At 44.4% G+C, this 17,305-nt stretch overlaps 1 protein-coding gene across 2 annotated transcripts in view; it reads right to left on the reverse strand.

The window, feature by feature from the left end:
* Positions 1–7,082, reverse strand: part of ACSL3 (acyl-CoA synthetase long chain family member 3) — a 68,485-nt gene extending 61,403 nt beyond the window's left edge. The window contains exon 1 of one of the 2 annotated variants that reach the window (XR_006165598.1): positions 6,845–7,082. The gene's annotated coding sequence lies outside the window, so the exon portion shown is untranslated. The remainder of the gene's footprint in view (positions 1–6,844) is intronic. The other variant, XM_033005420.2, reaches the window with a different exon arrangement.
* Between the last annotated feature and the right edge of the window lie 10,223 nt (positions 7,083–17,305).

A 17,305-nucleotide genomic window follows, 5' to 3' on the forward strand; every position in this document is an offset into this window, starting at 1 on the left:
AGAATTACAAAGGTAGGAGTGAAAGGCTTTAGAGTCCTGCCTGAACTATGAAGAAAGCTGTGAAATTGTTCAAGCAACAGGTACATACAGTGCAGGTTCATCAGAAGATGGACCTCTAATTATAGAGAAGTTATTCCTGGAAGAAAACAAAGGTGACTTCTGTATACAAACAGGCAGTTGTGCTGGCTATTTTGTGATGTGCAAGAACCAAAAGTATAGTATGTATTTTGAAAAAGAAAGCTGTTGCAGTTAGTCCCAGGTTTGATTGTGTAAAAATGAAGTTTTTTGTGACACACAGACACCAAGGTGCTGTCGATCAATACACTGAGAGTCTGATTAGTCAAACTGTGTTACGAATTCATACGTTAAATTGTTTTTGAATCTGGGGCTGTTTGAATCCTAACACCTGCATTTGATTTCATTTTGGCATAACAAATCAATCATTTTAATACCCGTGAAATTTAGTCCACAAGAATCAAGTTCACTGAACACACTTGGATTTCCTTTGTAGTGCAGTACAGTAATGCTTCGATAAAATTGTGAAACTTCAGAAGAATGGCTTTCAGTGTGCTTTGTATGGAGCAACTCCTTTCCCTCTGACAGAGATACGGCAAGGAAGCCATCCCACTGATTTCACTAGGCTGAAATAGTGAATCCTTCAAAAAGTTAGGGATATAGCAGAGGTGTCCAGTTTTGCAGGCCCTGCTCATCACTGCCAGGCTGTCTGCAGCCTGACGCCTGCAAGGAATGGTTTGGTGTATTTAGTGCAGTTTGTCCATCACACTTCTGTAAAGCACTTTGGAGACCCTGCACCTACGCAGCAGCAAAGTAGGAGACCTGAGACATGCTGGTAATGGATGAGAGAGGGGAAAAAGTTAACTATTTCCTTAAAGCCTTATTCATGACATCTGTAAACATGTAAAAAGAGGGACTATTCAGGGGGTCTATATGTCCATGGGTTCTTCTGGGCAAAGCTAAGCAGAATTTCAGATCTGCTCAATTACACATTTACATTGTTCTTTACTGATTTCATCAGACAATCCATACAACCTATTAAAAGAACCTTTGCTATTCAAGTTACTCCTCAGTAATGATAAGATGGACATACTCCTTTGCTGCATAGCAATTACTTAGATATTGAAAATCTGGTATCAGAAACAGCAGGCAATGAAATAGAACTTCGCTAGCAGCTAGATTTCATAAGTCTAATATAGAGTAATTGCAAAATTCAATACACTTTAAGGCTATCTCACTGCAATACCAGAGAAAGGGATCACAAAACAAAGGAAAATAAATTCTAAATCAAATACTGATATACTTAGATACACACTAGCATTCTATTCTGTATTATAAAAGCATATTACAAAACATATTAGAAAGCATAAGAAGTATATAGAAAGCATCAGAAAGCACATAGAACTGAGCACTCACAATAACAAGTAAAATCAGAAAATATACAGAGAATAAAAAGAAAATATGCAGAGAATAAAGATAGGAAGATTTAAGAGAAAGGTCTCATTCAAGAATTCGTAGCTGAAGATGCAATAATGAAAGTATGATTTTAAAGCCCTCCTACGTCTTGGCATTATTCTGAAGTAAATCTAAGAAGGCATAAATAACTGCAGACAGTGTGATCTCTTTGATGATTAAAGTGATACAACACTCTTGAGTTGAAATATAGGGTGGTTTGGTTTTAGGGAGAATAGGCCAGTAATATCTGGGAGCACACGGAGCATTCATCTTCACCTGACATAGAAAAGGAAGGTCTAAGGATTAGAAGGATTAAGATTAAGGAAGACAGTTCATGCCCGAGGAAGACTACAACCATGCTTGCTTAACAGCACACGAAAAGGACACCTGTGTACCATGATCTGCATCACTGCAAAATGTTTGCTTGATCAGCTAATGGATCATATGCATGTTCTTCAAAACACTGCACTCTGCACCTCATCTCTCCTCTGATATTTCTTAAACATGAGCGTTTCTAAGAAATGAAAGTAGAATATATGCAAATGTCTATACAAATTAGAAACAACAAATATTTTGTATGTGCAAATAATATTTTTAAGGCATTGTTCCCCTAAATCTTTCCTTTAGGAGACCAAAACTCTGTTACACTTGCAGGAGAACATCCTAATTCAGAGAAGTCTTAAATCCTGAAAGGGTGATCCAGTTTAAACACGAGCAGTACTTCCCCCTGAATATTGTATGCTGGACCTTTCTGGAGACAGCCCATGCCAAGAAGTTCTAACCCCAGTCCGAATATCCATCACCTTTGGCAAGAAGACAACGAACATGTAATTATCCTCTCCAACTATAAATAACTCACAAAATACATTTTGGGCTGGTCTTTGCTAGTCAGCTAAGCACAGGAAGGACACAATATGCTCAGCAGTCAACGTGGACAAGGGCCATTGCGTTCCCATGCAGCCAGCTGTCAGCCGGCAACACAATAGTGCAGGTAGTTACAGAGACCTCCTATAAACAAAAAAATACATGCTTTTAATATATTAAGCTTCCATGCTTATGTCAGCTTGGGAAAAAACGGACACACTTTAGCTGGTGATCACGTAGTTATGCACTGTAAAATTTTTAAACTGTATCTGCACTTTGTTTAGTGTTACTTGGGTTGTTTCTAAAGGCATTTCTGTCTCATCTGTTTCTCTAGTTGAGACAAAAGCCTGGAATTTTAACTTGTAGTCAGCATCACAGCTCACCAAGGTCATGTTCTCACATAACCTGTTTTGTTCCTGGGAAATGGTTCTGAGAGCTCAGTTGCATGTACTGCATCAGCTCCCTTTTCTTCCAGAATAGAATGTTAACACAGGCAACAGCATTATTTTTTCTTGTAGCAAGGTATTGCTGTTTACCATGGGAGGGTTTAGCAATAATTGCTTCTTATGTAAAGAAGTAGAAATTAACTATGCTTCCTGGAGGCCTAAATAATTTTATTAATTCCTTGAAAACATGCATAGGTGTAAAATCTTGGACCTGACAAATACTGTCATTATACACCTAAGGTTCTATTTCATCTTTTATGCTAAAGTAATAAGAGCAATAGTTTTGTAGTACGCTGATGTGTTAGAAATGTCTGCAAACTACAGGGCTGGCTTAGCATACAGTATTCTTAGAATAAATTAGAGCACTATTTTTTAAAGATTTTAAGTCTGTAACAGAGAACCAGACTGCTGATACTGTAATTAACAGTGATGTAAATGTAAGAGTGAATAATGAACGTAGTTACTGAAATTGTGGAATATCTAATCATTGTGTGAAACCTGAATGCCTTTAGGATATGATCAGCTATAAGATACGTCATTAGGTGTCACTTCCTTTGTTCCTGCTGAGGCAACGAAATCATGATACAAACCACTGAGAACTAATATTTATTAAGAAACTTATTTTAAAAGGCTTTAAACTCTCCTCATTGCCTCCTTATTTTTCTTGTACAAGGGATACCAGATTTTATAGCAATTTTGACTATCTCAAAGAACAAAACTCCTGGAAAAAAAAGATGCTTAACTTTATTTCTATCTTTAACAGTTTGCAACACCAATTCATGAAGCCCTTTATACTTTTTTATTAGTCCATCCATCTCCTCCTCAGTATACAGCACTGAAGGTAACTATTACCATCGTAGCCATTACTCCATGAAAAGAGCAGTTATTTTTTCAGCAAGAAAAAAATCCAACTTGCATCTTGATTTTGGGAATTGATTAGTACTATTCTGCAAATATACAAAGAATCGTGCACTGTGGAACAGATTACACCCCATCACACTTATTTAATAGCTTGTTATTATATTTAGTAATATCTTTTGCCTAGAAGAATACTAAATAGCTACACTTTTAATTCTAAGGCACCAAACAATCTCCCAGTCTGCTGAAAAGCAGCGCTCCCAAAGCACTTATAGCCCTCACAGTCAGGCTGTGGTTTTCCTGTGTTTCATTTACCAGAGTCAAGTACAAAAGAAAAACTAGTCTTCATCTAAAAAACCCCAGCAAGTAAGACATCAATGCTTGTAAACACAAAGCCTGAAATCTTGACAGACTCAGAATCCAGAATGCAAAGAATGCAATCTTAGATTCGCTATTAACACTGTTTTGATTTTCTGTGGTGCAAGTAAAAATTTTTTTTTTTTAATTAAGCTTACAGTGTGGCTTTTGAGAGACACTTATTGCCTACAGAACCCAGTTCTTGATTTAGGAAATACATATATGCTATGATATCATGGGAATGGGTTAACCTAAGTCCCAAAGAAGTTATGTTTGAAGTGCCAGCTGCAGAGCAGCCCAGCTGTGCCCAGCTGGAAACTCAGGCTGGAGAACTGCCTCTGGCATTTCAAAAAGGTGATGTTATATTTCAACAACAGCTCTTTTAAAAGAGCACAACAAAGCTGGTACCAGGGAAGGAGAGGCCAATACACAGGTACTCCTCCTGTTGAGCTAAACTTTTGGGTCCACTGAAAATTCTGATTTCTCCCTTCCTGCAAGAACTGTAGTCCTCATGTATAACTTTATCTGGAGCAGGCTGTTGCCAGGACATAACACATGCTCTGATTCATCAGCTGTAACCCCTCCTCTCCATCACCTTAGTCCTTTTTCTTCATCAGTTGTTGTGGTACATGGAACACAGTCCTTGATCTTACAGCAGTTGCACTAGACTAGGATCAAAGTTTAGAGGCTGGCAAATTAGCATGGGAGACTCCAGCCACAAAGAAAAGGCCTCTTCATACTTGAAAAACAACATGCATATTTCTGCTGCCAGGTAACTAAAAACATAGTTATGGTTAGACACATGATGATGAGTAACAACGATACAGATTACTAGCTTTTGAGTGCATGGAGATGTGTTCACGCCATCCAAAATGCTGACAGTGCCAGGATTCATCACTTGCTTTTAGTGACACCTCCTGCAAGTGCTTTTATTTTTTCATCACGAGCTAAAATCTCAAAATGTGACAGTAGGAGCTAGTTATGTATGTCCTGAACTGACAAACAAGCGGTTATCCACAGAAAGCCGGATACATTTAAAAAGGAATGGGAAGTTCATGCATCTGTATCCCATCTTGTGGGCACTAATTGTGGTAAGAGCCCCTCTTCATGACAGGTTTAATGATCTCCACGGCTGCATTCCCTGTCCCTTAGCTCTGCTAACCCTTGGCTTGTGCTGAAATGAGACAGGGAGGAGAGTTAAAACCAAGTCTGGTTCTCCAGCTTTTGGTGGCTCAGAGCAGCTCTCGCTGCTGATTTTCATTCAGTCCTTTAATGGGTAATGGGTCATGGAAAAGACAGGGTAGTGGGCCTTTGGTGTCATTATCAGTGTTAATTCTGGGACCTGCAGCCAGTGTTGGCAGGAGGACAATTCTCACTGGGCTCAGTGGAGGCACTACTCCTCCTTAAAGCCAGTTATTTTAAGTCACATCTAAACAAGGAATTATCAGCTTAAGATCAGTTTTTCTCCCCTGCAGCAGGTTCAATTAGATGCAATATTCGATAACTAAAAAGCTAAATTACATCCCTCTCGCTTGAGCCAGACTCCTCTTGGCTTTGGTGGGTGTTGGCTCCTGCTGAATTGAAGAATTCACAGCATGGCCATAGGTATGTGGGTAAATGCCTGGGAGGGTGACGTGCCCAGTGCGCCTGTTTGCGTAGCTGGATACCAGCCACAGAGGCACAGCAGCCTCATTTCAGCCACAACTCTGCGTGTTAATTACTGACATCCTTGCCTGCAAGAGGGTAGGTGACTCCACATCATTTCTTGTACCACCTGCCTGGCACCACCTTTTTTTTTGGGTGGTAGTTATTTGCCTTCTCTCTAGCTCATCCCCTGAAAAAAAATAAATAAACACACCAACAAAAACTATCACCAGACTCTTTACACTTCACAGCCTGCCCCATGCATGCTCATTTCCCTCCTTGCTGTCCATACCCTGCATTTTCAATGGGTAATTGTGGATTTAGTGGAAGCATATCTGCACCAGAGATTTGCATCAGGTACACTGCTATAATCCAAGCAGAGGCTAAAAGTCTATTGCAGAGAAGGTCTTAGAAACATGATGAGGCTTGCAATAAGGAAAACAAAGCAAAAATGCTCTTATGCTCTTAACATATCTGTGGTTTTTTTCTGTAAAGCTATTTTATGGGGCTTTTATAATCCATCCCTAGGCCACCTATACAGTATTATTTCCCATTAAATAATAAGATTTACATACCAAAACCAAAATCATAGAATAATACCAGGTTGAAAGGGACCTCACAGATCAGCCGGTCCAGCCTTTCTTGGCAAAAGCATAGTCTAGATAAGATGGCTCAGTACCCTGTCCAGCTGAATATTAAGTGTCCCATGTTGGGGAATCCACCACTTCCCTAGGGAGATTATTCCAGCGGCTGATTGTTCTCATTGTGAAAAATTTTCCTCTTCTGTCCAATTGGAATGTCCCCAGGAGTAACTTGTACCCATTACTCCTCATCTTTTCCATGGGACTCCTTGTAAAAAGGGAGTCTCCATCTTCTTTGTAGCCACCCTTTAAATACTGGAACGTTGTGATAAGGTCTCCCCTAAGCTTTCTCTTCTCAAGGCTAAACTAACCCATACTGACATACTGTATTTGCTAACAACCAAATCCCAACATCTTTATTTTTGCCAGGCCCAGCTCAGGAAACCTCTTGCTGTGCTGAACAGCTAAGCCCCAGCCAGGGGCCCCAGGAACAATTTTGTACTGGAGGTAGGTAGGCCCTCCTTTTCTCGATTAAAAAAAGCACGGGTAAATCCCCTTCCCCCACAAGTCAAAGCATTTCTATTAGCACCAGTTGGGTGAAGGCTTCACTCTATATCCAAATACCTCTGGAGTTCAGGCGGGTGCAGATCCGGGGGTGCCACTCGTGTCTTACTGACATCCATGCTACTGCTCCTCAGCTTCCTCGCAGCTTTGCTGGCACACATCTAAGGCTGCGGCTCCACCGAGCATCTCCTCTGGCAAGGGCTGCTCACCCCGAGCCCCCCCCGCCGCTGCTGTGCCCTCAGCCCGGCCAGCCCCCTCAGCTCCTCCAGCTCACGCTGCGTATGTCCGTCTTCTCAGCCAGATTTCTGAAATGACTCACTCTAGGAAATAAGCAAAATGGAGCTTCCCCCTGGGGGAGAGGCATGAGCAAGAGGTGAGCAGTGAGAATACCAGCAACCTGCCGTCAGAGCCTAAGACTGTCATTACCTTACATTGCATATAATTAAGACCGTGATTTAGCCTCACTGAGTTAATTTGTTCAGTCCTCATTCACTTGCTTTCATTGGAGGGGAATGATCTGAAAGCATCCGAAAGCACAGCATCGGGTGTCTGCATTCAACTACATGTGGGCTTTGGCTGTGAAGTCAGGTTCCAGATTTGCACTCTTCAAACTTAAAACCAGAAAACTCCTGTCCAGACTCCTCTCTAGTTCTTTGTGCCTATTTCTTTAGTTGCAAAGACTTTTTTGAAATTGATGATGAGTCAGGAAACTTTTGACAAATCTGACCAGAACACAAATCCAGGTGAATTTTGTGTATATATACTTCTTGAAAGATTTCACTTAATTTCATCAATATTTCTATACTAAGCACAATGCTTTTGAGAATCCAGGTATGCACTTCGTGTAAAAAGGTGGAACAAGCCTAGGACTGATGATGAGAGTTCTGATGGAACTAATGCACATTCAGAACAGAAAACCCTTCCCTTCAGCATTAATTTGATTTGGGGTATAGTAGAGCAATGGCAACCCTCAGATTGCTTTATGCATCAGTGAGTTAGACTTCAAGTGCTTTACAAGAGAATGAAGCCATCATTCAAAATTTCTAAGAGCTATTAGGAGTTGAAATTAGCTACAGTAAATTCTGTCATTTTATTACATACATGCACACACATGTGTAGATGCACATGTATGTGGAACTGCTTATTTACTCATTAATTAACTTTTTACATCTCCCATCCATTGTAGCTCCTTTGCTGTGAGCCACTACCCAAAACTTAGGGGTGGCTGCAAAGCCCTTTTCAAACATTATCAGGACCTGGACATTATGTTCTAATTCTTTTTATTTCAAATGTTTGTAAATTCTTCAAAATAGGAAATCTATCTAACTGTGCTGTAGAGAAATCGTGTTTTACCTAAGCTCAGCCTGCTTTTTTAACAGTACCTTTTATTTCAATACCTGATAAATTCAAATGTCTTGTCAGTGAACACCCAGCAGAAAGCTATTTTTCTGTGGAAAATGCAATTGAAAGTTATCCCAAGTAATACTGAAAAACCATAGCAGCATTGGCATTACATCAAACGTCAGTCCTGGTGCACTAAAAATGTACCTCTGTAAGGTCCCTCATCAGAGAAAATATTAAATGATACTGAGGGTCGGCTGCTGGTTTTTTAATAAGTCCTGGCAAGCGGGTTACAACTCTGGACAGTGGCCAAAAGTACAGTTTTCATGTGCAATTGAGGCTACAGCTTAAAACAGAGAAGGAATCAAACCCGCCTCTGCGGCCGGGGCTGGGGAGGGAACAAGCCAGCAGGCAGTCACCGTGCAGCCCAGGAACCAGGACTGGGCACGGCGGCACGTGACACTCCAATTAATTTTCATATTTTTTTTTTTAATGCAAGCGATTAAAAACACAGCTGTCCATCTGTACTCCCCGATGACAGGCTGGTTTTGCCTTCTGATGGATTAAGTAAAGCCAGTCAGCCTCCGTAACCCGTGGAGACCACTGCTGACAGATGTCAGTGCCTGGCTCAGCCCCCTTCTCACTCCCCCCGTTGCCGGTGAGCCACCAGTGACTCCAGCGGGCCACCACAATGGCAAGTGCCATCTACATGCCTTCGGAGATCAGCCAAGCTGGGGAGGCCGTGCCTGACTGCTTCTCAACCACCACAGGGCAGAGCAGCCCTCCCACTGCGTAGATGGGGTCAGGAGGGGCATCAAGCTGAACAGGAATTGTGAATGAAGCTGGAAACATCGTACCCAACAGCCTCGCCTTTGAGGAGCATCTTAAAATCTCAGCACACAGCTGAAATCATGACCTTTTACAATTACCACTTTACCTGAAGCAAATAAGTTGTATTTATACCGTCAAGTGTCACAAGGGCCCTGCAATACAAACCTTCACTGGAAGCAAAATCAGATTTTTTTGATGCAACTGTGCAAAAAGTGTAATGGCATGTGATTAGCAATTTTACATGGAAAGCCAGTTTCATGCTCTTCTCTATTTTTTTTTCTAGCTCTTACCATCTTGCACTGTGAAATCCTACACAGCAAACATAGCAATATAGTCAAGCAATATTGGAGGAGTATCCTTTCAATATTGAAAAGGACACATCACATATGTTAGCAAAATTGGTAGTAATGCCATATAAATATTAAGCATGTCAACATTAATATCCATCTGCCACCATGAAGGACTGCAAACAAATAGTGTAATAAGCATCTTTAAAACTAGGGACTTCCATACAGGTATCCAAACCAGTAACCTTTTTCCCTAAAGGTTTAACATGCCAGGCTATCGTCATACAAAATCAGGTGAAGAGATTCTTGTAGAAACAAGATGTGGGTTTTAGGATTCCAGTTTATGAAACAATTAGTTGAACTTCAAAGACATTTTATGTTGTTACATTCATACTTTTGGTTTTGTTTTTTCAATTGTGGATCATTTTCTTGTGTACTTTGCTTTGTATTAATGGTTTCACTGTAAATAATGTGTCCATTTCATTTTCACATTTCTTATAGAAAAGATAAATTATGACATTTATACCAGATTTTAAAACAAAAATTACTGTCTAAAGGAGGAATCTAGGAACTGTCTCTTCTATGAAGGTAAATTTCAATGCTTAAAAAAGAAGGCCCAAGGTGGTGACAATATCACTTACTAGTTTTACCTCCACTGACAGCATGCCCAGACTGAGGTAAGAATCAGAGCTTTTCACACCCACAAGTGGTTTTTTTCTTCAGAGGGAGGTGAGCATCTCAAGATACTCCTGGTAGGGCTACTCACCTTGCCATGAGGGTCAGGTTTTCAGCACTGGATTTTGAGAGACAAGGAAATTTAGCATTTACTGGGATCAGGCCACTAAAATAGCTTATTCTCTTCTACTTTTTACACCAGCATTTGTACAGATTGGTTACTAAGAGTGGGGGTCCCAGGTGCCGCAGGGGGTGCAGCCTGTGACACAGCCGTGCCCACCAGTGCGTGCCAGCAGGCCTTGGTGTCTAGCTACACTCTTAGCGGTTGGCAGCAGTAGATGCTTGGGAAGCAGTGACTATGCTGTGGCCCGAGAGGTAAACTAAGGCACAGGGGATGAGGACCTGGTCCAAATCCCAAGGCAATCAACTAATGAACTCTGATTTGTATATTACAAAATGGTCAGCCCTTTGCGAACCCGTTCCCTGTTTGTCAACCCACCATCCTGACTTCCGGACCATGTTCAGATTAGTGGATCAGCCTCACTTTTACCTGGTTAAAAGGACTGAGAAGCCAACAGAAGACCAATTTCTCTATTTGAATTTGGTTTCAAACACAAGGGAAGCTGTTGCACTGACAGTACTTTTAAGTGGAATCCTCTTGAGCTGATTCTCCATTGGCACAAGTAACTTCTCCCAATATTACTACGAGTTTTTAAGACTGAACTAGGACTCTCTGAAGTGCTTCATCCCCATAGGGTTTGTGGCATAACGCTGAAGTCCACCATACCCAAGGTTTCTGCTTACCTCAGCAGTATGCATTTTCTCAACGGTTCCTAAGACATCTGGAGCAGTATGGGACTATCTGAGCGATGAGAAAACTTCAAGTGCTTTGCTCTGAAATGTCCACTCTCCGAAGACAACACTTCCTGAAAGGCAAAAAGGTCTTGAGAACACATTCCTGCAAGGCTCACAAGAGGACGCTGAGTCTGAAAGTCAAACAAACAAAAAACCCACAATGTCTATGAGGCAGATGGGATCAGCCCTTTTTCCTCGAGCCCTACAAATTTCAGTTGACCTGCTGGTGACTCCTCACTTCTGCCTCATGTAAAACTGAAACAAGCTTCACACATAAGACCCAGAATAACACGCTAGCTACTGGGGGAGTGAAATCTTCTCAAGTTTTCCTCCTGACTTCAAGACCTTTCCCCTGGCACTGTATGTTTTCAAAGAGAAAATGCTACAGGCAAATGCGTTTCAGCCTTCCTTGCTGTTCATCTGATTCAAAGCTGATCTGAATTAGCTGCATCAGATATATTTAAGAGTTGCCACATAGCAGTAGAAAGACACAGTGCTTTGGACTTATTTCTGTAGTGCTTCTCAGGATGGATGCCTTAAAGGCTACAGATGCTTGGTCACTGACCAGAAACTGAGGATAGCAGCTGGGGGAAATTATTGACATACCTACATTTTAGTTCAGGTTAGGGATGCACACATGAACTGAATCTCCCAAACATAGCAGTAAGAATTGGTTAAAGGTATGATTTGTGATGAGTAAACACTATAAAACTGAAGGAGTAAAGTCCTAGGTACAGCTTCACTGCTCAACCTGGAATAACACTTAACGTAGGACTGGAAATGAAGCCATTTCTTTCATAGCTGTTTGGATTCAGTGAGAGCTGTGGATACCAGTGCCCATACAGCTTTTTCAACACACCTGTAAAATATTCAGCATACCTGCACTCCTCAAAAAACGACAACTGCTATTTCGGCTTGGCTGTGTGCGCTTTCTCTCTCCCTCTCCCTGTTTGCCACTGAAATTTCAGCTCCGTTTTCTTCTCCCCAACTCCCCACCTTGCTGTCCCCACCTTACCGAGGATCCGCACTGCAGTACAGGACACGCTGCAATTCAAAGGCCAAAAGTTGCTAAAGCGCTTATGCAAGTTAATTACTGTGCCCGTTTAATCCCGCGTAATGCAGATTAGCGCTGTCAGCTACTGTTTGGAGAGCAGCTGATGTAACAGGCTGGCCCGTCAGCAGGGAGACCGTTCTCTTCAAGAGCGGCAGGGTCGCTTACAGTGAGGAGATGCTGACCAGCGCCAGCAACAGAAACCTCTTGCGCTGTTGTCCAGTTGCTGTCAGGATGTAGGAGGGAGACACGAGAGCTAGATATGACAAATAGGAAGGTTTAAAGGTGTTGCACCCCTCATTTCAAGAGAAAAATGTCAGCTTTGACTCCATGCCCCACTTCTACATGTTCAGATTTAAAACTTCTACGTTTCAGAGAACAGCCCCACAAAAGACATCCTTACATCAAGACACAAGCCAGAATGAAGTCAAGCCACTAACCAGTATTTCCATATCAAACCAAAAACCCTGATACGTGTTTCTATCAAAATGAATACCAACAAGCCAAAGAAAGCCATCCAGTTTGAACAGCCAGTCATCCCCACGGGCAGGAGAAGATGGAAATGTGGAGGGCTTCCTGGGAACTTCAGCTTCTCACAACTCGAGTCCAATCTAATTGGATTAATTTACAGTCATTCCTTGGGTAAAATGCCCATTGGCATCAATGTGTGTTCACACAGGGCCTGCTTATTCCCCAAAAGAGTGCAAACACAATGTGTTCAGATGGCTCATTCCAGAAATTAATGGCATGTAATATTTCAGGATTTCCAACAATGCTTTTCCTGTTCTGGAGGGGTAAATAATACTGGTTATCTTGATTTGTAAGTGGTAGCCAGGACTACAGCATTTCATACGACAGCACTGGTTACCGAGCTACAGTAATAACGCCCATTTCCTCCACCCATGCATTATATGACAGTTAGGCAAATATTTTCCACCTCAGCAGATTTTATGGTCGAATTACAGACTTTTCTCTCTCTGGTTCATAGGTGACAGAACTTTTGTTTGATGGAAGTAATGACAGAATGTGTGATAAGGCTGTCTCCTGCTGGCTGAGAGTCAAGGCCCAGGACACTCAACTTCCATGTTTTTAAAAGCCTTTACTACTCTAAGTGACATCGAAGTATTTTTGTATTCTAAAAATGAGATTTTGCAAGCTAAAGAGATGTGAGATTAAAAGATTAACAAGTGTCTAGAAACTTTTAACTTTGCACAGCATGCTTCGGCTGTTAGCCCCGATGCCTGAGGGTGGAGAAAAGCTTCTCTTAAATCAGCAGCCATCTACCTCAAGCTGAAGCAGGTTCCTTGTAAATCTGCCAGCCGTGCCCCCCACGTGTGGCATCGCAGTGGTGCTCCCCCGGGATGATGCTCCCAGTGAACAGGCAGAAGTCCTGGCAGCAACCAGGGACACATCCCTGCCCACACCTTCCTCTTCCTCGCGCCTCTGCTAGCTGCTGCCGGCCTGAGTTTCCATGAAGGCTCGAGGTAAGGTGCCAGGCTGAGGTGTGGACACGCACCCTGTCCTACCAGCTCTGCTAAGGGAGCGCTGACGTCCATCGGGGAGGTGGGGCAGGCGGTGGGAGGGTGACAGCCCAGCCACCACGGCAAGACCTGCAGCATCTCAGGTGCCAGGCACCCCGCTTCTTGCTGCTTGTCCCAAGGACAGCAGGTATCCAAACAAGGAGGGAGGTCACCTCTGACTTCACAGGAAGGGAAGGCAGGCAAACAGATTGGTCAGTCATTAGCCAAGTCACTCGCTTCTCACAGCACTGGAACTGAAATCTGCGAATGAGGAAGGCAAAAGCATCCCTCACAGACAACGAGGCAAGTACAGGACAGCAGGTTGGGGGTTGAGAAGGAGGCTCAAAAGGATAAACATACTGAAAAATAAACTCTGCCATAACATAAACAAGTTTCCAATTTGAGAATATTTAATGTTTTTTTCACAGGGTCTTTTCTTCTTTTTGTTGAAGATTAAAAAGTGATGATATATTTCAAATAGCTTCCGGAGCAGCAACAGTTGTGTTACCTTTTCTTTGCCTTCTTTCCTCCTCCCAGCTCCAGCAACAAAAATGTCAAGCTACAAAGTCACAGAGAGAGAAAAATTTTTCAGGCAAAACACTGAACCAGAAGGAAAAAAAGATAGAAGGTAAGATAGCAGCAGGGAACAGAGGCATTTGAGCAGAAGCACCTTCCTCAGCACAGGAACACAAACACGCAAGTCCTGAGCGCTCAGGAGGCAAAGACTCAGTGCACCCCCCTGGGTACTGCGGACTGGTCGTTGGCTAGCCTCAGCACCCCAGAATACTTACACGAACTTGAGTAACCAGGTTAAAACCAAAATTCAACACCGTTTTGGAAATGTGTTCAATAATGTTGGAACACCCACAAAACTGGGCTCTTAAGAAAAGCCTGACTGCCAGGTCTTTATTTCCACAGATTCGGAGGCGTCACACTTTAGATTGGCCTCACTTGGAGCTTCTGCAGTGGCCGCTTCTGCAAACCTGCCTCGCACACACCTCAAACTCCACGCCGGGAAGGCCCCTGCGAGGATCCCTCGGGGCAGCACCGCGACCCCCGCGCCGCGGCTACAGCCAGGGCACCCCCCCCCGCCCGCTCCCCAGTGCCCGGAGGGGGACGCGCCGTTACAGTTAATCGCCTGCGGCGTTTCCGCGCCGGTAAAATCCGCGGCTTCGAGGCAGGCTGCAGGCCGGCAGCGGCACGGCCGTGCAAACGTCCCGCTCTCCTCCGGGGCGCCCGGCGACGGGAGCCGGGACCCACCCCCCACCCCACCGGGCGCGCGGGCTCCCCGCTGTGCCCTGCCGCGGGGAAAGGGGCTGCCGGTGCCGCACACCCCCCTGCAGCCCTCCCAGACCCCGCCGCCCGGGGCTACGGGCCGCCCGGGGCTACGGGCCGCCCGGGGCTACGGGCCGCCCGGGGCTACGGGCCGCCCGGGGCTACGGGCCGCCCGGGGCTACGGGCCGCCCCCCCCCCCCCCCCCGTCCCCGGGCGCGGCGCGGCGGCGCCACCTGGCGGCGCAGTCGGGTGACGCCCGCGGTGCCCCAGCGGCAGCGGGACCCGGTACCGCCCCGCCCGGCCCCGCCCGGGCCCGCCGAGCCCCCACAGACAGTGCGGGAGCCGGCAGAGCCGCCGGCGCAGCTCCATCCCACGCTGCCCGGAGCTTCGTACCTTTCTTGAAACCGCTAAAAAAAAAGGCAACAGTGCCCCCCCCGCCAAAAAAAAAAAAAAAAAAAAAAAAAAAAAAAAAAAAAAAAGCAGCTACTTTCAGCTACTTTTCGGCGGCAGAGCCTTAGGCCCGCGCTTATCTAAGCTCACGCAGCCAGTCCCCGGGTCGCAGCACGGGAGTATCGAGCTGGTGAGGCGGCGAGCGGGAGCCGCCCGCAGCCCCCCGGGACGCTGCGCCCGCTCCTGCAGCCGGAGCCGGGCCGGGCCCCGAGCCCCCGGGCCCCCAGCCCCGGTCCCCCGCGGGTTAGTGAGTAACGTCCTCCCCTGACACGTGTTTTTGCAGCGCTGGACCGAAGTCCCGCGTCAGTTACTCGCGGTGGTAAGCCGTGCTCAGCCCGGCCTGCTCCTCGGCTGCTGCGGGAACCACAGCGGCACAGGGCGCCCGGGCTGCCCTCCTTTAACGGGGCTCTTTGGTTAAACAGGCCTCTACTGGGCAGTAGTAATCTGGGGAAAAAAATAATGAAAAAAAAAAGCTTGCTTTAAATAGAAAAAATAGTTTGACTTTGTACATACACAGCAAACAAATTTAGAGAAGCAGCACAAATTTTAGCAACAAATACATGCATTCAATGCATTTTAAAGCACATACATGCCCATATTTCTATGTCTAAGAATTAGTCCTAAGCAACTTCCCCAGGAAAACACTACAATTCATTCCTTTACAGGACAGTCTGTTCTACAAATAGAATGGCAGCTTTCCAGTCAACGACCCTGTTCTCTGTATTTGAATGCTGCTTGCTGACTGCAGAAGGAAAAGATTAGACCACTGTTGATTCATATTAGCCAAAAAACGCTCACAGCCAACTTGCTGGGATCTTTCTTGGTCTGTTTATTAAATTTCATCATAGCCATTCAAAAAAACAACAGGGTTCCATTCATGTCAGTAGGAAATTTGACGGAAAGTAAATTGCATGAGCAGAACATTTGGCTAACAGCTGTAATTGTCACTACTGTCCAAGACGGAAAAGAACCCAGGTTAGATGTCGGCCAAACTGAGTCTACAAAGGCAACAAGTATTTCTTGATCCCAACACGCTTTCCAGGAACCTCTTCCTCTTTGCACTGCAAAAAGCTCTTCCCAAGCGTGTGCAATTTGTGACACTCACTGTAGGGTATGGAAGGCACCCATAAAGGATATGGTTCCTCACCTTTTTTTTGGCTACTTTTTTAGACGGATAGATTTCTCCTGTATATGACTACATTACATAAACAAATTTCCTCTTTCTTCTCTTCTCTGCTTCATTTTCTACAGCTCTATCCTGACTGTTAAGCTGAAAAAAGATGAGGGACTGCAGGGATCTGCAGTACAGGTACTGCTCCAGCAGTTCACCTGGCATGAACTTGATACCAAACTTAAGAAACATCGGCTGAAAAACCATCTACATCCTTCACGCCACCCGATTCCCTCCAGAGTCACCTACTTGGATAAGGAGGCAACATCACTTACCTATCACAAGCAGTCATGATCAGGATGAATGTAGCTGCAGCACTTTGAGAAACATGAAGATTCAGGTGCTCTCCATTCCTATTTTTTCTCAATTTCTTGATTTGACGGGTATAAATTGCTTCTTTTTAGTATTTCAGCAAAAACAGGATGTGATGGTAATCTATTGATAAACTATGACACACCTCCCATTTATACACACGTGGGTATAATGGACTACTGCAAAGCAATCCAAGGCCACTTCACTTTTTATTCATTTTTCCCCTTTGTAGTATACTGAGATGCAAGGTGGGGTTGTTCCATAAAGAATGAAAATGGTAACAAAACACAATTAGCCTTTCCAGGCTTGGGAATTCATACTTGTCACTGCAGCTATTAGTATAAACATTGCTATACTTTTAAAAGACCCTAAAATATATCACTGTTTTGAGGAGGCCGGTTTTCCTCTTCCCAACAGACAAATGCAATACTCTTTTACTGCAAGCAGCTATTTAGTTCCCCAGTCCCTAGTGTGAAGCAGGGTATGTTCTTCTTTCTAGGCTACAGACAGCAAGACTTGGACCCCTCAGTGCAAATTTCACTTAAAATTCAAACTTCTCCGTAAACGTAAGTTGAATTCAACTCCAGTTCCGCAGAGGAGTCGCCCACCCCGCCGTGGTCCGGCATCCCCGCTGCACCCCCTTGGCACTGCTCCCCGGCTGTGGGCTGCTGCAGCCTGGCCCTTCCCTGCCGTGGGTCGCTTCTTTCTTCCTCAGCCCCTCGGGGACTGCCAGCAGGAACCTGGCTTCAGGCG

The sequence above is a fragment of the Tyto alba genome, unplaced genomic scaffold (genome assembly GCF_018691265.1).
Source record: "Tyto alba isolate M040663 unplaced genomic scaffold, T.alba_DEE_v4.0 Super-Scaffold_10, whole genome shotgun sequence".
Taxonomy (NCBI): Eukaryota; Metazoa; Chordata; class Aves; order Strigiformes; family Tytonidae; genus Tyto; species Tyto alba.